Below are 23,610 nucleotides of genomic sequence, written 5' to 3'. Positions count from 1 at the left end.
ACAAGACAGTGTTGCAACCATTGCTACTGTATGGTACAGAAACCTGGGTAGTAAAGGCAGAACAGTTGAAGAAGCTAGAGGTGATGGAAATGAAGTGCCTGAGAAAGGTGGTAGGATGCACACTGCGGGACAGGCGAAGAAATGAGGACATAAGAGCAGAAGCCAAAGTAGCTCCAATTGCAGAAAAGATCAAAGAAAACAGATTACGATGCTATGGGCACATGTGTAGAAAAGCAGAAGACAATCTGGTGAGGGAGATTTGGGACAGACAGGAAGAAGGTAAGAGGAAGCGAGGGCATCCAGCAAAGAGGTGGATGGATTGTGTGAAAGAAGATCTGCGACAGTCAGGCATGAGTGTTGAAGAAGGCAGGAGAGTGGCCCTGAATCGAGAGAGTTGGCGACAGTTAATACGATACCCCGACCCCATATAAATGGGAAAGAGGGGATGATGATGATGATGATAAACAACAAGGCAGTTTATAAATATGGCACCAACAATGGGCAGAATTATAATAATATGGAAAATTTATGTGATTATGATGACCAGCATGATTCTGGGGAATGCAATGAAGAACACCAAGGTTTTTTAGTAACATCTCTGGGTCCGAGGAGATCCGAATGCCTGAGGAGCAAAATGGGGGGTGGTTTGGAGAACCAGTCAAACAGTTCCCATTACAAATTTCAACAAGGGAACAACCGTTACAATACAAGAGGGTGGTGGTACAGCAACAACAACCGGAGGCGGAGATAATCCAGGGATTAGACTTTTGTTATAACAATGAAGCAATTGACATTAACAACCACGGCGATACGTTTTTTAGTTTTTTGGAATGTAATACTGACATTGTTGAATCTACAGTTGGTGTTGAAGGGGCTGACAACAGTACTTCAATGAGTATTTTGTTGAACAATGATACAACTGAATTTAAATGTGAAGCTAATACGAAAGCAGGCTTCACTATATATAATTTCAGTGCTTTGGAAATAAAGGAAATGCATCATGATTTATTACCAAAGGGGTTTACATATATACCTGCATTTTGTTACAGCATTGTGGATTTGATTACAAGCTTGAAATTATATACTAGGCAGTTAAATTTAGCACTTCATTTTAAAAGGCAAAATGTGCAGAAAGATTTTTTTTCTGTCAATACTTACTAGGAAAAGTACATTTATTCCATCTGTTGATAAGGATGTGGCATTGTTTGAAAAATTATCTGTTAACACTATATGAACATATATGGAGAAGACTAGAAACAGGGAATAAGCTAACCTTACAAAACAAGAGAGATTAGTGTTGAAAGAATTGACCACCAACAAAGAAATTAGAATAATGAAACCCGATAAAGGGGGAGGGGTGGTCATTATGACTCACCTTGATTATACAGCCAAAATGGAAACTATTTTAAATGATGATAGTACCTATCAAAGAGCTTCTAGATGTGAGATGAATGTAGCATATTAAAAAATTGACACCATCTTAATGGATACCTTGTTGGAAGGGGGAATACAACAGAAAGATTATGTATTTTTGGTAGTTGAACACCCAATTACACCTGCAGTGTTCGGCATTCCCAAAATCCATAAAAATATCAATGATCCCCCTTTCAGATCGATAGTAGCAGCAAAGGGATCCGAAACTGAACCTTTGGCAGCCTATGTTGATAAGAATACACAAGGGTTGTTAAACAAGCATGAGCATATATTGAAGGACTCGTGGCATTGTTTAGAACGACTAAGTACTATTGGCAAGGGTGATTTGATTTGGTCATTCCTTACTATAGATGTGGTCAATCTATTTTCTACAATACCTCAAGAAGAGGGGTTGGAATACTTTAGAGAAAGTCTTTTAAGAAGTAAACATTTGACTACTGTAAAGTTGAACAATGTAGTTAATTTAATTGAATTAGTACTTACAAATAATTACATGATATTTGAGGGGGAAATTTACCATCAAATATCAGGGGTGGCTATGGGGGCCAAATGTGCCCCCATTTTTGCTAACCTTGTATTACTGCATTGGGAAGAAACCTTTGTGTTCCCTACCCCCTTTTTTGAACATATTGCATTATATAACCTATTTTTAGATGACATACTTATTTTGTGGAAGAGAAATGAGGATGAAGCTAAAAATTTTGTGGAATATCTTAATTCTACTACTCCGTTTCTTTCCTTCACATATAAGTGGGACAATGAGACTATTGATATCTTGGATATTATACTTACCAAGATAAGTGAAGGTTTAGAAAGTAATATACATAGAAAAGAGACATATAGTAATTCTCTTTTGCATTTTTTAAGTTGTCACCCATTACATCAGCGTAAAAGTGTAATTAAATGGCAGATGGTTCGTCTGTCACATCTTGTAAGCAATGATGAGACTAATCAGAGGGAGATGTACAAATTAATAGGAATGTTTTTGGATAGAGGTTACCCATTGAAATTGTTGATTTCAGTTAAAAAAGAGGTGATGAAAAGAAGGTGGACATCATTTAAACCCATTTTGGTAGAAAATACTTCAATTATTAAGGTGAATGAAAGAATTGAGTCTACTCATTCGAAAATGTTTGATTCAAGAGCTATTGTCTTGAAGTACAATTCGCAGACATACAATATTATTGAGATTATTGGGAGATCTTGGGACCTAGCATTTAACATGGATATGCAAAAATAATTTGGTCATAAACCAAAAGTAATTTTTTCAAGAGGTTTAAATTTAAAGAACCTATTTGAAAAACAACAAAGTAGATTCACAAATTCACAAATGTACAAATGTGGGTCATCTAGGTACTGTAGATATATTAATGATGGACCCTATGTGGTTGTGAGGGGGTACAACAAGGCAATTTCATATCCGGGTAGATGTAGTTGTAATTCTAAAAAAGTGGTATACCTGGCAACCTGCACGACATGTGCAGGATTTTATGTAGAGAAAACCATACGTAGATTAAGGGAAAGGATAGCAGAACATCAGAGGGCCATCAAAAACAAGGATAGTCACAATGCTTTGTATTTACATTCCAAGAATTGTGTTTATTTCAAAAAGTTTATATTTTTTGTTATTGACAGGGTGTTGACAAGTGAGAGAGGGGTTGATGACAACACTAGAGTAGAGTCTTTAGAATTTAAATGGCAGGTGATTCTAGATGCAACAACTCACCCTGGGCTTAATGATCACATTTCTATTAAGCCTATTTTCAAACAAAGGGCTGTGGTTGTTTAAGGTATTTCAGCTTTCAGTTGTTATGGAAAAGTCAATTATTTACAATTAGGGTTTTGACATCAATATATGTGCAACAAGTATGTTCAAAGTGGTTATATGTGAGTGTACATGGAAACAAATAAATATTTTAGCACATGCTTTTAACAAGCTTTATGTGTATGTTTTATAGTACTTGTGAGTTAGATCAGTATGTATATTGAGATTGTAATTAATCAAGAAATTTGATTGGTCAAAGCATATGTGGAACTTTGTATTTAAAACCTATGATTATGTGCTCCTTTTACTCTGAAGAAGCCATCAGTTGATGATGAAAACGCTTAGTATTTGGGAGCCTTCAGCTCTTCATTAAACAGTTTGGTGCAGTTCGTGATTTTTGTGTTTTTATTTTTACTAGTCTTTACCCTGTTGGGTACTGTCTGTTTTATTAATATAAAATAAGGACAAATGCATTTTATTTGATTTGGTAACCAGGTAGGTGAGCTGGCTATGGTCCCTAGTCATTCAAGTCCCAGCCCATAAGGCAGAAAACAGTATTAATAAGAATTTGAATTGCATGTAATAGAATCAAGCGATATAACAATATTCACAACATTATAAGACAAGAATACAATATATACACAAAGAGTGGTATGCAAGTACAACATTCATTGAACAAGAGAATTTCTTAGCAAAGAAAAAAAGCATTCAATAAGTACATATTGTTGGATATATCATATGAGAAACATAACCACTGTAAGCCTAGGTGGATTTGGGAATTAGATAAGAGGGAGCATATCCTGTAGAAAATTCAGGTGACTTCACACTTTTATATCCCTGATAACTCTTTAGGGCCCTCCTGAATGCATTTCAGTTCTTAGTTTTCTTAAATTTTAATTGGAGATAATTACATTGCTGCTTGGATAGCACTTTGGCAAAAACTTTGTCTCCACTTTCTGTCCAGTGCAGTTTTGTGATTCTGCTGCAAAGCAGTTTCCTGCTATTACAGTGCATTACTCCAGCCTGTCACTGCAGATACATGAAGCACTGGGTGTTACACATTATGGGAGTGTGTGTTGGGGGAGGCAGATTGTGGAATCATGTTCCATTTATGTGCCTTAATCTGCCAGAAGGAGATGTGGGTGTTCCACACTGTGTACACATGATGGTATTATTCTCCACACTTTGTATACACGATGATATTATTCTCCACACTGTGTACACACAATGGTATTATTCTCCACACTGTGAACACATGATGGTATTATTCTCCACACTATGTACACATGATGATATTATTCTCCACACTGTGTACACATGATGGTATTATTCTCCACACTGTGAACACATGATGGTATTATTCTCTACACTGTGTACAAATGATGGTGTTATTCTCCACACTGTGTACACATGATGGTATTATTCTCCACACTTTGTACACATGATGATATTATTCTCCACACTGTGTACACACGATGGTATTATTCTCCACACTGTGAACACATGATGGTATTATTCTCCACACTGTGTACACATGATGATATTATTCTCCACACTGTGTACACATGATGGTATTATTTTCCACACTGTGTACACATGATGGTATTATTCTACACACTGTGAACACATGATGATATTATTCTCCACTCTGTGTACAAATTATGGTGTTATTCTCCACACTGTGTACACATTATGGTATTATTCTCCACACTGTGAACACACAATGGTATTATTCTCCACACTGTGTACACACGATGGTATTATTCTCCACACTGTGAACACATGATGGCATTATTCTCCACATTGTGTACACACAATGGTATTATTCTCCACACTGTGTACACATGACGATATTATTCTCCATACTGTGTACACATGATGGTATTATTCTCCACACTGTGTACACATGATGGTATTATTCTCCGCACTGTGAACACATGATGGTATTATTCTCCACACTGAGTACAAATGATGGTGTTATTCTCCACACTGTGTACACATGATGGTATTATTCTCCGCACTGTGAACACACAATGGTATTATTCTCCACACTGTGTACACACGATGGTATTATTCTCCACACTGTGAACACATGATGGCATTATTTTCCACATTGTGTACACACAATGGTATTATTCTCCACACTGTGTACACACATTGGTATTATTCTCCACACTGTGTACACATGATGGTATTATTCTCCACACTGTGTACACATGATGGTGTTATTCTCCACACTGTGAACACATGATAGTATTATTCTCCACACTGTGTACACATGATGGTATTGTTCTCCACACTGTGAACACATGATGGTATTATTCTCCACACTGTGAACACATGATGGTATTATTCTCCACACTGTGTATGCATGATGGTATTGTTTCCACACTGTGAACACATGATGGTATTATTCTCCACACTGTTAACACACAATGGTATTATTCTCTACACTGTGTACACATGATGGTATTATTCTCCAAAGGGTGTTCATGTAATCCGAAGAAACTTGTTTTTGTCTTTTTACTGTAGTCCAAGATGTGCTTACTTGGTAATGGTCCTCAAAAAAATGTAATTTCACAAGTAACTAACATGCTGATTGCTTCCCTTTACAAGATACTGAATTATTCTATATTTTTAACTTAATTTGCTGTATTAAGTTTTATAGTAAGAGTAAGAATGAAAACAGAAAACAAATGCTACAAGTTGTTGTCACAGTGTCAGGAAGTAGCCGTTACAAACAAGGAGAAGGTGTAGGTTAGGTGATAGTATAAGGCATGTGGCAAGAAAAGGTAAAGACTATAGAAATATCACACTTATCTCATCCTCAACCATAATGAGCAGTTTGACAAGTAAATATCAGTCCTCACTCTAAACTCTTCTTGCATATCTTATAGTACAGTTCCTAGAGAAAGTTGCTGTTTGACCTTGTTAACTGATATATATTAGCTTTCATGGGTTCCATCCCCTCATTATTCTTGAGTTTGGCAGATCGATTCCATGTCCTCAGTAGTAGGACCAGACCTGATAAAGTCTTTATACTGACTGCATATTTAATGACCTCATTAATCTCAGGGAGGAAGACTCGTAGCATACAAAAATTTCTTGTAAGAGAAATGTTCATGCTTAACAAAGGCTCTCCAACAGAATGAATCACTTCCCACATGTTTTGCCCTTTATTGCATTACCAGTACATATGATCAAGTCTGCTCTTAAGAAACTGTGTTATGGGTAATACTGACTAGCTTTCACATATATTTTTATTAATAACTCTTAAGACTAGAACGTATTGTACCATATTATTAATTTCATACACTACAGTGTAAGCTGTGTCCCAGAGAATGTCACTTAAGCAGCTGGTAAACCAGTAACAGAAGTTGTCTATATTTTGTGTTAAATTACATCTCAGAGACACCAACACTTTAAAAGAATACAAGTTTCATTTCTCGTTCTACTTTCTGTTCAGATTATTCATTACCTGTTTATTTCTTGACATACAAAAAATTATGACATTTGATAAGATGTAAGAAACCCCATTCAAGATTTCAACTCAGCCAAGCCCAGTAATTTTCCTACAACACTTAAATCAGATATTTTATTTTTATTTCTGTTAGCATAAACTAGAAACAAATAAAGAAAGCCCCTGAATCATAAGCAAACAAAAAATTAAGGTGGTTGTTTATTATTTGTTTTCATCAATCAGTACAGTACAACCAAAGATATTACAAAGAGGAATACAGACAGATTGAAATTCTAACTGAAAAGTACTTTACTCTATCAGATATTGGACAAGGGTGACCATATATACCAATCATATCTCTAAACTTTCCAGATTTCTGCAGAACATCAAGATTTTTGTCTCATATTTTGGCCTGTTCCTCATAGAATTTGTGGATTTCTGATAAATTATTGAGGATCAAAATTACTAAATAATGACAAACATTCGAGTTTGAGACTTCATATTCTTCAGAAAAATGTATGCTAACACAGCACCTTTTTTCTAGTAACTAAGTTTTTAAGAGCAATATTTAAAATGTGCCCCTGTTTTTGGGCCTTTGTCCCTCATTATTTTTTGGCTTTGTCCAGATTTCTTGTGCTAAGAGGTTGAGAGCTATGATACCAGTGTTGTCCTGAGACAACAGAGACTTGTCAGTCTGTAACCAAATGGAAGGATAAGCGTTATTCTTGACATGTCTGCCATTATCGTAGGAGATGGCACTGAAACCACATTAAAAGACTTTCAAGTTGGGGGCTTCAGCACAACCTCTAGAAACTGACTGACATAACTTATTATATACATGTCTTGGGCAACTACTCTTCAGAGAAATTATCAAACTGATCAAACTGTCAATTATTGGAGGGAACTACCCTCTCTTAAGGAAGGTTGAGCATATAAAGTAATAACAAAATATTAATTTTCATCATGTTAATCCTTCCCAACGATGAAAGTGAAACATTATTCCATTCATTTAGGTACAAGATCACTTCAGTGTTATGATTATCAAAGGTGTTAACTTTTCATGAGGTTAAAATTCGGGCTTAAGTAGATACCTAACTATTCCTAGTTAATTACAGGATGTGAATTATTATTTAAGGTCAGTTGTACTCACAAAAGAAGTACACATGATTATCTGTATGTAGTTGAAAACTAGAAAACTTTACATAAATGTCTGTCTTCGCTGGACCACTGTACCAGATGTGAACAGCAAATAAAGGGTAAGCAGAATATCATTTCTGTAGGGCAAAAATGTTATAGCTACAATCAACTTTTTTCTAATCTCCCTTATTAAATATTCTGTGACTAGCTTAAAGAGAAAGAGGATAAAAGTCAGCTATGACTGATCCATAGGAAACTTGACCGTTTTAAATTCATGCTGTTTTTTTATTATTATTTTTTATTTATTCTTTTTATACTGGGTAACTGGACTGGGTACACTGGGCCTGGGATCCTTTTCAGCTGTGACCTGGGTACAATGGCAAAGTACATTTAGTAATTACATAGGGCGTGACAGTAGTGTTATCCAAACATCATATAGTACAGTCAGTGCGAATATAGTACAATATGTAAGCAGCCAACACTAGCCCATCCAAGAGTAATATGCAAGTAGTTAACAGCCTCATCCACGAGTAATGCGTGGTACAGTGAATAAGAATATAGTACAATATCTGGTGACATGCAGCCAAGTTTTTGTTTTTCAGTTTACAGCTGTGATTAATAATCATGCACCAGATTGTTAGGACTGTACTTAATGCTGACCACAGAGGTGATGTCATTGGGTTTAAACAACAAAGAGCTGTCTATTGTTTAAGTGCTGGGATGACAACAGGGATCATTATTGCCTGGGATGTAGGCATTTAATAGCAATTAAATCATAATTTTAAACATAATGAGCAATTTCCATAGCTTGTCTGATTTTCTAATTAACTATATACAGTATTTGCATATTCACATTAGATGGTAAAATTAGTCGTTGGATTTTGAGAGTGAAACTGTAGTATCTTATAGTAAATTTGTGTTCTGATTATATCCTTCTTCCAGTATATACATATAATATTTGGTAATCTCAAAGAAACTTTTACTCAACAGCCAAGCCAGCTAAAAAAACAGACAGCTGTATGCATCGTCCAAGAGCTGAGCTGGATAAGTATGAATAAAGATTGTACTTGATGTAAAAAAGCTATGGTATACTTTGTTTAAAATTAAAACTAATTTAAAAATTGCCATTGTACAATAATGCCTGGCAATTCATTGAATGGTTCATAACCAGCAAAAGGGCAATATAGTATGCTGAGTTATGAATCTTTCAATATTAGAGAACTCAGTGACAGAAAATGCATGGTATGTGGTACACCTCTTTGTGGAAGACAAGCAGAGTAAAGATATGTTGCAGGCTGGTCATGGATCAAAGTTGTTGGAGTCTTTATTGAACACCTTCCCAGGCTGGTCATGGATCAAAGTTGTTGGAGTCTTTATTGAACACCTTCCCAGGCTGGTCATGGATCAAAGTTGTTGGAGTCTTTATTGAACACCTTCCCAGACATTGCAGATGTTACAGTGGCCATTAGCAAAAATATTGCTTGTCAGTGCTTTTCTAGCTCTTGTTCTATGAGTGTATCTTCTAATATTTCTCTTTCTTTACCTCACTTGTAAATATCTAAATAGTTCACTGCTAACCTCCTTTCTTTGTCTTCCAAAATATATCTAATGTTTGTATATCATGTATATCGTTGTGTCTGGTGATATATTCTAACATCTAACTCTTTAACTCACTTATTCACGGGTTCATAGGTAAGCACTAAGCAATCAGTTTGCAGACCATTACATGCCCAAAAAACCCTATTCAGAAGTTACCTCTAGCCTCAAGTGGGCAAAAAAAAGATAGACAAGGGGAGAATTTCAGGCTGCCATCAAACAGGGTTACCTTGGAGATGGCAAGGGTGCTCCTCTGTTTGACATGTAGCAGAAGTTTGTTCCAGAGCTGAGGAATATGCTGGAATATGAATCTATCACTCCAACATGTCTTATTTATTTGCTGATGAAGGTTTAGCTCCTTTAACAGAATATTTGAGGTACCATTAATTCTGCAAAGGAATAAGAGGTCAAATAGGATTGGATCTTATATGTATTGAAAGGTAGTTACAGATCTCCATGGGGGAATCTGTAAGAGAATGAGTACAGAGAAAGGGCTAGCAATCTCTCCTGATAACTAATATTTTTGAGGCCACTGATCTTTTTAATCTCTCAGGTTGTGTGATATGTTTAGACAATTGCATTCCACAAGATACATATACATTATATTCAGTAATGGGTATGCCAAGATATGAGTAAAGGGGAATCGTTGGATTTATTGGACATGCGTTTGGAAATTAGATAATCCAGATAAAATGCTTTTTGAACTACTGTGGAGACATGAAGGACAAATGATAAGGAATCATCAACAAGATAGCTTAAAGCCCTTACAATGGTGTTAATCAATATATATCTGAATAGCTTTTATTTCTAAGCCCCAAAGCCTTTCTCATACCGGTTGTATGACATATTAGTGTATTATACATTTTATAGAGTCTGATTTGATATCATAGTGTACTGATACCACAATATAATACCTATTTGTATAGAAATTCAGTGGGATCAGTGCTTTACCCCAATTAACAAATTGAACAAATAAATAATGCCTAAAAAAGAACCATTTTTTTCTTGAAATGTGCCTTTGTAAGTAATATATTTTTGTCACCTGTCTTCCAAATTGTAACTTTCTGGAACTTTCTTTTCCTCCTCTTTGTTAAAAGTGGACTTTCCTTGTCAACAAAGACAAATAATTTGACAAACTGATGATTTTGCTAGAGACAGCCACAAAATATGACTGGGGACTGAATTTCTGTTTACAAAGATATAGTTTTTGGAAGGATGAATTTTTAATGAGTGATTTGGCAAATATGTATATAGTCTGGGGGCATACAGCACCAGGGAATTACAAGAGACTTGGTTAATTTACCAAACCACATATTCTCATTTTCTCATACTATATCACATCATTGGTGGAATGTAAGGGGAATTGCAAATGTGAGAGCTGCATGGGGGAAACCTGGAGTATAAAGTAAAATACATGCTGGTGCCTTTTTTGCGAATGTGTCAAAATTAAACATTTTCCATTTTCACATTTTTGTCAACTCATATTCAGTGAAGGTGGTTAGAGATGATTGTAAACTGCTGCCAATCTGATAGAGTAGATGGATAAAGCTCTGACCAAAGCCCAAGCAATTGAGGTTCAAATAGTGGCCCAGGAGTCTGAGGCACTGGCAAGGGACAATGGGTGTGCCCATCCTTTGGAGGAGTAGGGAGAGGCATGTACATGAGGCACAAAAATTGTGTAGATTTCCCTTGCAGGGGACAGGGGAAACAACCGTGGAGTGTTTCCTGAGGGTGGGTAGGACATCTTGCCAATGTCAGCTCCTTGTAAAAATGAACAACAGATCAGTGTGGTTTGCTCATTGCATGCCCCACCTACAGTGTGTCACAAGGGCATGTGTAGGATAGGGACAGAAATAGGAAAAAACAATCCACACTCCAGTATGACATAGACCTGGGACACCTTGATCTCCTTGCCAGACCCAACACTTATTCAGAGCTAATCCTGGGAAGGCCAGGAGGGGTAGGCGGATCCAGAGTTTGAGAAAAGGCACTGTGGTCCACTGATGGTCAGCTTGGGAGACAAAAAGTAAGTGAAGACAAAAGATATGGTTGTAAATTCTTCACAAGGGCCAGATCAGTGCTCTGTCACACTAGTTCAGTGGAGAGATGCTGTTACAGTAAATATTCTCAACACAGTGCCATCTCCATCCTAAAAAAACAACATTAGGGAGGTAAATATCCCAACTGTGAAGTAAAATCATATCAGCTTGACAGTCCATAGCAGGATATTTAAAAAATTAACAATAACCACATTGTTTCACACATATTAGTACTGCAGAAGAGGTAAAGATACAATTATTTTTTTTCAGTTTTTGAATGTGGCTGTCCTGTCTGCTTTCAACCTTTCATTATATGACAAGGGGGTACCAAGTTCTTTAGCTCTGTTAGTAGAATTGCACTAAATTCCATCTGTCTTATTAATTATCTTTTTTTACTTGGAGACACAAGTTTGTTTCCAAATTCCAACTGATTCTGAATTGACATTGTAAATAATGGTACTAAGACTTCCCTGTTCATGGATTAGAGCTCTGATCTTTTCAACACTTCCTGTAAGTTCAATAAATGCTCCTTTGGTGTGACTTTAATTAGCAGAATATCATCCAGATAACCTGCAACATGTGCATTCCTCATAAGAGACTTTTATTGCAGTCCTCTGAGATACAGCAGTTGCAAATGTCGCTGCAGAAGGTAAACATTTGTATGTTTGCATTCCATTTTAGTATGGATACTTAGGTGTTTGTAGACTGGCTACTCAAAAAACATTTAATAATAAGCATACTTCATATCTAATTTTGAAAACTTTTGGATCCTTAAAAAGGTATTTCATTTGTGCTAGGAGTTACTCTTCCGAAGAAGCTACTTTGTTAATAGTTAATTTTATAATAGCCAGAGTATAATAAATCCATTGAGTGTCAGTACAGGAACAGGGACAGCACATTATGACTATTCTGTAAGAGATGATTATTTTTTTCTTTCGGCAGTCTTTCTTTACTATGCACTTCTTAAGAAGATGATCAGTGACTGATAAGTCTAAGTTTATTTATATGTTCATAAATTGATTCATACATTATTACTAGGCAGTTGACCAGGTAGGTCATTTGTGGCCTAGCCACTGCAGTTCCCGATTCATGCTACCCATTTCTATAATAGATTATGGGTCCAAACCGGGTTGAAGTAATGGTTTACTATCTGTTTATCTAGATTATGTTTGAAGTAGATTAAGGAGCTCCTTTGTTTAATATGAGGTGGAAGTCTGTTCCACAGGAGAGGAATACTTTGCGAGGCATATCTTTCCCATCATCAGGTTCCATTCATGTTGCCGTGGAGGTTCAGAGCTCTTTTATATTGCTTTTCATACAGTTACAGGCTGTGCAAACATCTAAGGGTAGGCTTGCCAGTTATCTGGTATTTTTCAGGACTGTCCAGAAATCAGAATTATTCTATGGTAGTTAGGAAAGCACTGTACAAACGTTAGTATTCTGTGTAGCAGTGTGGACAGAATGGCGGAGTCTGTTAAAAAGCAACCTCTATCTTTTTTTTTTCACAAAAATCATTGCTAAAGCAGTACAGTAAAGTCTGAGATACTCTACAACAAAGAAAAAGAGTAATGCTGCATAGACTAGGAACATAAAAATGGACTAAAAAGGACATTCTTCCCTAATGACATATGCGTTTACATCATAAAATGAGTGTGGTCTTGGGTGGAGATGGGTTGGGCCTGGGCAGAGTCATCGGCAGAGCAGGGTGTGTGGATTTGATCCAGTTTTCAGCAGTACAAGAGGTGGCAACCCTGTCTAAGAGGTCTTGCAGGTCTGCATCATTGAACCTCTTATGCTAGATAAAATTCCCAGTCACACCTTATGAGATAGATGAAAGAGCTAGAGCTCTAAGGCATTCTGGGTAGCTGATGAAACTCGCAGTCTAGATTTTATTAGTGAGGGAATACTGAGGCTTTTCAGTTGGATCATATGTTTGGGAAGGTACATGCTGAAAGGAACATTATATTATATTATATTATATTATATTATAGACATAATAAGTGAAGAATAGGTAGGAATGATTGTATCCTTGGACCTATAAGATATACCTTTGCTTCTCAGCTGGTCTAGGTAGAAGGATTTTCTAATGGTAGCAGATATTTGATAGCCAGGGAAGAGTTCATCACCTACAAAAGTGTCCTGGTGCTTAATAACCATGTCAGTTTTAAAGGGGTATCATGTGGTTGGTGCTTGGGTGATCTTATTTTGAAAAGGGTGTGACAGTACACCTTTTAGCATTTGTTTTTATATCATGGTATTGATGCCATTGTTTTGTATATGTTAGTCTTACTTACAGGATCTGGTAGTCTTCCAGAGAGTTGATGATGGCTTGCAGTTTTGTGTTACCTACAGACTTGGTCATCCAGAGATGCTTGACATCAAAGAAGTAAGTATCAAAGAAGTGGCCCTAGTACTAAGCTCTTAGCAACCCAAGAAGTAATAATGGCACCTTTTTCGAAGAAGTTTCCAGAGTTAAGCAGGCAGAATCTTTTTTCAAAAACCCAAACTCATTTGTGTCAAGGGTTTACAAGCTGCCAGTACCTTTATTTATAAGTTCCATAATGATGCATTTCACTACCTTACAGATAAGGTTGGTAAAGCTTGTCATTCTAAATAAATCACATTTCTTAACCAGACAGACTGAATGGACACAACCATTTTTCTGAAGCAACCTGGGAGCAATATTTGATTATGTGATTTGCTCAGAGTCCCACAGAAGGTAAATAGAGGCTGTAGCAATCAAACCTGACTGCTGTAGAGTCTAGCTCCATCAGCACATATACCTGAACTGCTGTAACAAATTGGAGGTATGTAAATTGTAGTTTTGGTCTCCTTTGCTACATCCATTTCTTATTTAAATGTAGCCAGTAATAAATAACTGTTTTTTTCTAAAGCCTCATTTTCAGAATTGATATACTTAATTTCTCCTTAGTCTAACTGAATTTTGCTCTAGACAGTTTCTTTCCAATAAATTTGGTATAGTACCTTCAACAAATGTCAAATATAGGATCTTCTCTGTGGGTACATGCATGAGCTAGTGGGAGGGATGGAAATGAATCCTCACTGCTGGCTCCCCCCACTATGTCTCACCATGTGTGACACCTAGTGGAGCTTGAGTCTATTGAGACACCTCTGCTGTGTGCAAGTTACACAGTGAGCCAAGGAGACTTCAGAATGTAGCAGCTCATGTCCCATCAGATGGTAGCTTTAGCGGAGCTCACAAGAACCCCAGTGGGAAGGGGAAGGGAGGTGCTCCACCAGGTGAGAGTATTGCTTCTGTAGGGGACAGGATTGATCATACCACAAGACTGTTGCCTACCCTCTGGCTCTTGTTCTAAGAGGATGAGCTTATGTGAGGATTGTAGGATAGTAGGACTCTTGCATAGCCTGAATATTTCTTGCTGTAGCAACTATGGAACAAATGAGTTAAAATTATGCAGGTGGAGAAGCCATCCTGTGGGGAGGGAGCAAAGGGGAGATGGACTGTTAAAATGTATATATGTATATGACTTCTTTTTGTTTCTTAGAAGTAACTTTAGTATTAACATCTGACATTACATTATAGGTTTTTCTGTAAAGGTTTTCAATACATTTATCAGTCAAGACTGAGTTGCTTACTTCTCTGAATTTCATTTCACTTATTATAGTGGAACCATTGCCAGTATCAATGCCAAAGATAAGAAGATTCCCATTTAATTTAATTTTAGCATGACTGGATTTATTTTACTCATATTCAGATCATCCTTACTGTATAAAGAAAATGCTTGCCTTGTTTTCTGTGTGCTCTCCTCTGGATTGAGCATTGCATGTTAAAATATTAACATTAATTCTTCTATTTCATTAGTTGCCCTTTTAAAATGATTTTATTATTCATATGGACTGTCAGTATGTGCTGCATTTGCAACACACATGATATTGTTTAATGGCTCAGTGCTGTTAACCAAAGCAATGTTAATGTATAGCTTTGCTGCCTTGGATATGCATTCACTACATTTGAACACAAGTGTGATGGACAAGGGTATGGGCCTTAAATCCCATACCGTTGCTAGCTTTTTATGTGATGAATGAATGGGGTTTGAATCCCACCATTGTAACCAGATATGTGCGGTATAGGGATTATGGAGCTTAAATCCACAACACTGGAATTAGGAGAGTGGGTATGAACCTTGAATCCTGTACCACCTCCACCAATTATTTATGCAAAGGATTCTTGTCATCACAAAAAATGCGCAATGCTGCCTTGCATTATGACCAATAAATGTCACATCCAGAACAGCTGGCCATCCACAGACCAGGGTTATAAACACTGATTTGTCAGGATTTTACCCATGTTTGTCTGTACTTAGTGTCTTGTAGTGTAAACGTACCAGCAGTAACTCTTACTTAACCAAATCATTTTTCATATGTTGTATACACTCACAATGTTGCCAAGTAGGGGCTACTGATAGCTCTTCAGTGACAGTAACTGTTTCCTGAATTCACAGTACACAGCAACAACCAATCTGCACAAAGATCTCAGTTACTGAACCCTCTTCTAAAGAGCTAACCAACATTCATTTATAGGAGCTGTTAGCCAGTCCATACCAATACTGTAAGTATACCCTTTATTCATAAAATAAGACATCAGCCTCAAGCCTTTAAAAATGAGCAAACAAAATCTTTTTACCGTCACAAAGTTATGATTATGTATGCAAGACAGTTTTGCAGTTGCAAAGGGAAAACGGGAATAAATGTTTTCATACAGATGGACCGATGACAGAAAAATATTCTGACTGCATTTATTTTCAACTACTTTTTGTAGCTGAGTGAAACCTCAGGGTGAAAATAAAACCCAACAGGTCTGGGATCCAGAAATTCATGGTTTAACTTTCTCCACAAGTTAGAATTTCCCAGCTCTGAACAGCAGTTCCAAGCAAATACAAATAAAATGACCTAAGCAGCTGTGGTTCAACTTACTCCGCAGAAGTTAGGATGGAAATTTCCAATCCAAATAGCAATCTCAGACAAAAAGTAAAATAAAAGGACAGCAACAGTTCAGTACGTTCCATAGAAGTTAGATTTTCAACTAAAACAGAAACTGACTTTCCTTTTAAAAGAAGCTGGTAGAAAGCACAGGCAGTTAGTTCCATCCTATTCAGCTTATCAGGGAAATGGTGAATGTAACAACAGTAAGCATGTCCATATTATTAATATAAAACAGTGATACATTTTACACTTGTAATAATTACATAACTGCTCACGTTAAATCCAAGAAAGCTTATAATCTGATAATTACTATTTGTTTAAATGACTTAATATAGCATGCTCAGAAAGGCTTTTTATATATGTAGATGTGGCTTTGTAGCATATCTTTTTATAGTTTACCTCACAGTAAGCAGATGGCTTTAAAGGTGATATTTATACAAGCTGTCAGAAACAAAATGCACAAAATAATACTGAATTATAACTCTACTGTAAAGATTATTTTTAATTAAAGTATATAATATTCAAGTGTTTTTCAAGGATGGCATGCCTCCCAACACCCCATGATGATGTGGGGAAGATATGCTGCCCTCAGAAAATAAATATAGTAGTTTTTGCTGCTTTGGACATCCTCTTCATCAGGTCCCTGTTTTCCCATTTCTACATGGAGTCAGGGTGTCGTGTCACTTGTCACCATCTCTCCCTATTCAATGACACTCTTGTACCTTCTTCATCACTCATGCCTGACTGTCACATGTCTTCTCTCACACAATCTGTTCACCTCTTTGCTGGAAGCCATCATTTCCTCTGGCCCTCTTCCTGTCTGTCCTAAATCTTCTTCACCAGATTGTCTTTTGCTTTCTTGCACATGTGCCCAAACCACAGTTATTTGTTCTGTTTGACCTTTTCTGTAATTGAAGCTACTTTGGCTTCTGCTCTTATGTCCTCATTTTTTCATCTGTCCCAAAGTGTGTATCCTACCACCCTTCTCAGGCACTTCATCTCCATCACCTCCAGCTTCCTCAACTGCTCTGCCTTTACTGCCCAGATTTCTGTACCATACAGTAGTGTTGGTCACACTACTGTGTTGTACACCATACTTTTCAGCTTCTTTGACATTCTTCTGCCATACACTACCCTTGATACCTGACACTCTGTGCCAGTTGACACCAGCCCCTGTGATTTAAGCTTTGACCTCCTCATTCAGAATTCCCTTTCCAGTACCAACTCTACCAGATGGGTTCCTATTATGTGATCGCAGATGCATTTTGTCGAATGCGTCTTGATCAAACGTAAAAGAATGAAAAGGCAAAATAGCGATGCGGCTTTTAAGCAAATTCTTTCCCTGGGAAAGAATTTGCTTGGCCGCTGCCGTTACTTTGCCGTTTTCGGCACTGTAGTGCAATCTCAGAGTTGGTATATTTAAGTACTTTATGTAAAGTTTTTTTTTTTTGTTTTTGTTTTTGGAACCGTGATTTTTTTCCCTTGGAAAAAAAATCAGTGTTCTGAGGTTTCGACATTGTAAGCTTTCGCTTACATGGGGTCGATTAAATATTGTAAAGTTTTGTAAGTGTGCGATGATATAATATAGACCTTACTAGATAACTGAAGCTGTTAACCTGTTCCACTATTTTCCCTTCTAGCTCAATTTTCAGCTTCTTCTGATATCCCTCATTTGCTGCCATTACAACTGCCTTATCTGTAGTCAGTTTCATCCCATGTGCTTTCAGTTTTGTATGCCATTTGCCTACCCTTTGCTGAAGTTCTTGATCAGAGTCTACCTGTAATGCCACATTGTCTGCATACAGCAACTTTCTTAACCTGTCACCTCCAACCTGTTTACTAATATACACTATCACCAATATGAACAGAAGTTGGCTCAGAGCTGAACCCTGATGCAAATCCATTCCCACTGGGAACCCCTCTGTAAGACCGAACGCTGTTCGTACTTGAGTCACTGGCTCCATGTACATAGCATTCATTAATTCTGGCAATGTTTTTGGGAGTGCAGACCACCACAGGACTACTGAAATCATCTTTCTTGGGACCTTGTCTTATGATTTCTGCAAGTCCAGGAATGCTCAGTTGGAGCCCTTCCTCATTTCTAGCTTCTTATCAAGTATTGGTCTCACTGCAAACAATAGGTCAGTTGTTCTGCATCCTGATCTGAATCTGAACTTCTCACGTGTTAATCAGTCACCCTCTCCAGAACTTTCAGGCAGTGTGATAGGAGTTTGATACCTCTGTACTGCCCACAGTTGTGAATGCCCCCTTTGTCCTTGAACACATGGGCAATAGTATGCTTATTCTCCAATCATCTGGGATACATCTTTCCCTCCATACTGCTAAGAGTGTCCTCAGGAGCCATTTCTCCTGTATCTCAACCAACATCTTGACCATCTCTACCATGACCTCATCTGAGCCTGCTGCTTTCCCCGAATTCACTTTCCTTAGTGCTGTTCTTACTTCTTCTAGGGTGGACTCCTTCTCTTCTTTCACCGTCGACTGTGTCTGGGGCAGTACAGCTTCTGTGACATTTTCTTCATTCAGAAGCTGCTGGATTTACTCTTTCTGTCTGCCTTTGATGTCCTGTGGACTGGTGAGCAAGTTGTTGCTGGCATCCCTTATGAAGGGTGTTTGACTGTCTTCTTTGTCTTTCTGTCTTTGCCTTGCAACCTGATAGAGTTTCTTTGTGCCATCCACTGAGTCACGTTCCAGAAGTGGGTAGAGTGTCTCTAATGCCTTGTCCTTCACTATTGCAACTCCTTTCTTAGCCTCTGTGTCAGTCAACCAGCATTCATTCCTGGCCTGTCGGTCTTTTCTATCTCCCACTTTTTCCTGCATGTCTTCTTTCTTTTGATGACTTCCTGGACTTCTGTATTCCACCACCAGCTTTTCTTATGTACCTTATTTCCCTACCTGGCTCAGCCACATATCTGTTCTGTAGCCCTTACACATGCTGTTTTGAGGCGCTGCCATTCTTCTTCAATTCCACATATTTTCTCTACTTCTTGAGGTGCTAGAGCCCTGAGTAATTCCTTGAACGGTTGTGCTTTATTTCCAGTCAATTTCCAGCTTTTCAGCCTGGTCTCTGTTGACCTTTGTGCCTTCTCTGACCCCTGCTTGCAGCTGTCTGTGGCAACCACTGATTCTACCTCAGATCCCTTTCCTTACTATGAGGAAGTCTACGTGAGTTGCATTTTGTCCACTCTTGTTTGTGATCTTGTGACTGTCTCTCTTTCTGAACCTTGTGTTGATCGCCTTCAAGCCATTTGCCAAGCAGTCTAGAATGGCCTGTCCTTCTTTATTCATGTTGCCCCACCCATGTGGGCCCAGACAGTCCTCATATCCTTTTCTGTCTGTCCCGATATGTGCATTCAGGTCACCCATTATCAACACCAATTGATGTTGTCCTACTTTATCTAGTAGGTTCTGCAACTGCTGTCTGAATGCATTGTTTTCCTTGCTATCACAGCACTGCTGCAGGGCATAGGCTGAGATTATGAATACTGCTCTATCATTACACTGGAGACTGATTGCCATGAGCCTGTCAGTAATTCTGATGACATCCCTCACTGTCTTCTGAAGCCTCTCTGCCATGAGCCTATCAATAATTCTGATGACATCCCTCACTATCTTCTGAAGCCTCTCCCTCACCGCAGTTCTAACACTATTTTTAGTAGTAGACTGTGGATCCCAAGCCAAATGGCTTTGCTGCACGGCTCTTCTACCTTGTATCCTGTATACTTAGGATGTCCAAACTCTTGCTTACCATCATATCATCCATTTTCAAGCCTCATCCTGTCAGTGAACCTACACTGAATGTGATAATTCTTAGTTCATGTTTAGAGGCTGATTGGTTTTATGTCCAGCTTTCGCTCAACAGAGCTATCCCAGGTAGCCCAAACTGGACAGCTGTACACCGAACAGCCAGTAGCTTATTGACCCATTGCTACTGAACGTTATGACAAGCCAATAGGGGCACATACAACTCTCCCACCATTAGCATGGGCCCCTGGCATAGGTCAGAGTAGGCCAAGTCCTCAAGCCACTTATCACCATCAAATAACCATGCCTAGTTTGGCAAAATTAGTCAACACAACCAGCTCACCTAGAGCCATATTTTTACACCATCATGTGGCTAGCACTGCCATGGCATACAGTCTGTGATCCATGATCTCCTCTCTTTGAGGAAACTGCACATTTGATGCCCAAAGTGGTTGGTCTATATGGCTCTTCCCCCATAGGGCACCATCTAGAGTCTGCGCTGCTTTGGCTGCTGCCCACAGATCCATTCATAAATGAGTTTGAGATGGAAACACTCAGCATATTTTTCAGAGTTGGGAAAAACCCAGGGAGACACTGGGACAACATGCAAACTCCAAACAGGCATTGGTCAGAGGTCAGGATTGATCTTTGCATCTTATGCATCGGAGGTGGAGATCTTAACCATTATGCCAACTAGGTGGACATAAATGGAATATGTGGCATCCCAACAAACTATTTATTATGTCAGTTTCTTCTATATAACCTAGGATCAAATAGCAACCTGAGTACAGGAGGAACTAGTGAAAGAAGGTAAGAGTGAATGGCCGATACCAAGTTGCTCATCTTGGGGGTGATAGTCTGTTATGCTACACTGCTGGCACCTACTGCAGATAGAGGTGCAGTATTTGAGATGGGAATGTGTGCTTAGCACTGCCAATTTCTGACTACATGGTAGCTTTAATGGACATATGCAGGAACCCCCACACTCCTAGGGAAAAGCATAACAAGCATTCACATCTGTGGGCAAGCACATCAGCTGCCATGGGAGGTTTTGGACCAGAAAATAAAAAAATCTGTCATTGCTGCTTGGATGATAATGGCATCACAGCCTGATTTCAACTTTGTGATGTGGAATGAATGGAAATAGTTGCAGTAAGGCTTAATAGTTGACAGGCAGTAGAAAACCAAAAAAAGTATCTCTGTCTCTGAAGTAGTGTGACCTGGTTTGTATATATGTTTAGGATAGGGGTGTGGAGGCAAAGCATTTTTGTCAGGAGAGTGGGAGGAGTAAACTATTTTGACAAAAACAAACATTTTTTTCTTCCCATTTAAGAAATATTGACTAATGAATTGTAGTTCATATATATATATATTATATGTAATATATTATCATACTTCTATTATAAAGAGAAAACACTTTTGAATATTAACTAAAAAAATACATAAATAGATACCAAGAAATATATATATTTTTATGCAACTATATATTACACATATTAAATGTAACAATAATATTATTGAATACAGAGTGAAAAGCTTTTTTTGGGAAAGGATAGAATCAGTAAAGAAGGAAAAAAATCAATTACTAATGGTCATTAAGGCCAGGTTTATATAAAGCCCCCAATGTAATCATCCACATTCTTTCTTTTTTTATTCAAAATCTCATGTTTAGTTAATTCAGATAATCTACTACCCTTGATTGCATCAATACGTACAAAGAGAAATGAAGCAGTGTTATGGTCACATAAATGTTTATATAGAGCACTTCTTGAGCGTTTACAATTAATGTCACTCAGATGTAAAGCAATCCTGCTCTTTAGACCAAGATCAAGCTATTTATTGAATTACTAATTGAATATTATGAACGCTTACTTGTGGGGATGAAGGGGAAACTTGATGACTGTCTTGATACAATACAACAGCATGATAATCAAATAGATTATGACAAATTGTACGAGACTTATTTGTCTGAGGTGAATGGCTTTGAAAAAGAAATAAAAAACAAAAAGCTTAAGAAGTTTAATCGAGATATGGACGATGTTAAAAACAATGCTGTTTACCCTTGGAAGTCAGCAAAGAGATCTGTCAGGTTCTCAGAACCAGCTAATAAACATTTTAAACAAAAGCACAAAAGAAATAGATCTATACTTAAACCTACCAGAGCCATTGATTTGACTACTGATTCTAGTACTTCTGATGTTTCCTCAACCACCCCCCCAAGTACTGATACTGAGACAGAAGGTTTGGAGGAACAAATTTCACCTTTACATAAGAGATTGAGGGGCAGAATGGGCCCTTTAGAAGAGGAGGGCGGAAACATCGCAGGCAGACCAGGGAGCAACATGGAACAAATATTCAGGGACCTTACCAAAATGTAGAACTTAATGCTCATGCAGACACGGATGATCTCATAGTCAATTTAACTGACTATGTGTTAACACCGTTTGAAAAAAGTGTGCTTAATAAAGGATCTAGCTATGTATCGTCTTGTTTTGTTTCTGAATATGATGCATGTCTTGATTTAAAACAATTTTGCAGGAATTTAAATCTTAGATATTTTTCAGTAATAAATCCGATACTGAAAATGTTACTAACACTGCTGATTTTCTTGACCCTTTTCATTTCAGAAAGTCTACTTTTCAGCCACCATACCACCCTCGTGTTAAACTATTTGAAGATTTAGTTTTACATGAGTTACATATGGGACAAAACTCTATATTTAGGGAGTTTGGCGATAATCTAACTAAACAAGAAAGACAGGCACTAACAAGTCTCAAAAATAATCATGACATCATAATAGTTAATGCTGACAAAGGGGGAGCGGTAGTTATTTGGGCTAAGACAGATTATTTGATAGAAGCTCACAAACAATTGAGTGATGTTAGATTTTATTATAAATTACCATTGGATCCTACTATGGATTTTAAGAAAAAGATTGATGAATTTTTGTACACTGCAGTAACAAATGGAGATATATCTGCTTCTCTGTATAAACAACTGACAGTGGACAATCCAAAACCTCAGAGCTTCTACATCCTCCCCAAGATTCATAAAACTATAAATAACCCCCCTGGAAGACCAATTGTTTCAGGATGTAGGTCTTTGATGGAACCCCTGTCTGTTTATTTGGAACAACAACTAAAACCATTATTGGGACTTGTTAGAGCTAGGCTTAAAGATTCTAGCAACTTTTTGTGTCTCATGGATGATTTACAAGTTGACCCTGATTGTTTTCTTTGCACACTTGATGTGCAATCACTATATACCAATATTCCGCATCATGGTGGTATATCAGCTCTCAGATATTGGCTTACCTCTTATGGGAAATATACCCAAACCCACATTGAATTCTGATCGGTCTGGTTAAGATGGTATTAGAATATAATGTCTTTTATTTTTGTGGTGACTGCTACTTGCATATGAGAGGAACTGCTATGGGCACTACCTTT

This window comes from Protopterus annectens, chromosome 7.part0, assembly GCF_019279795.1.
Source record: "Protopterus annectens isolate FY-2018-M chromosome 7.part0, PAN1.0, whole genome shotgun sequence".
NCBI lineage: Eukaryota > Metazoa > Chordata > Ceratodontiformes > Protopteridae > Protopterus > Protopterus annectens.
This window is presented reverse-complemented; position numbering follows the sequence as displayed.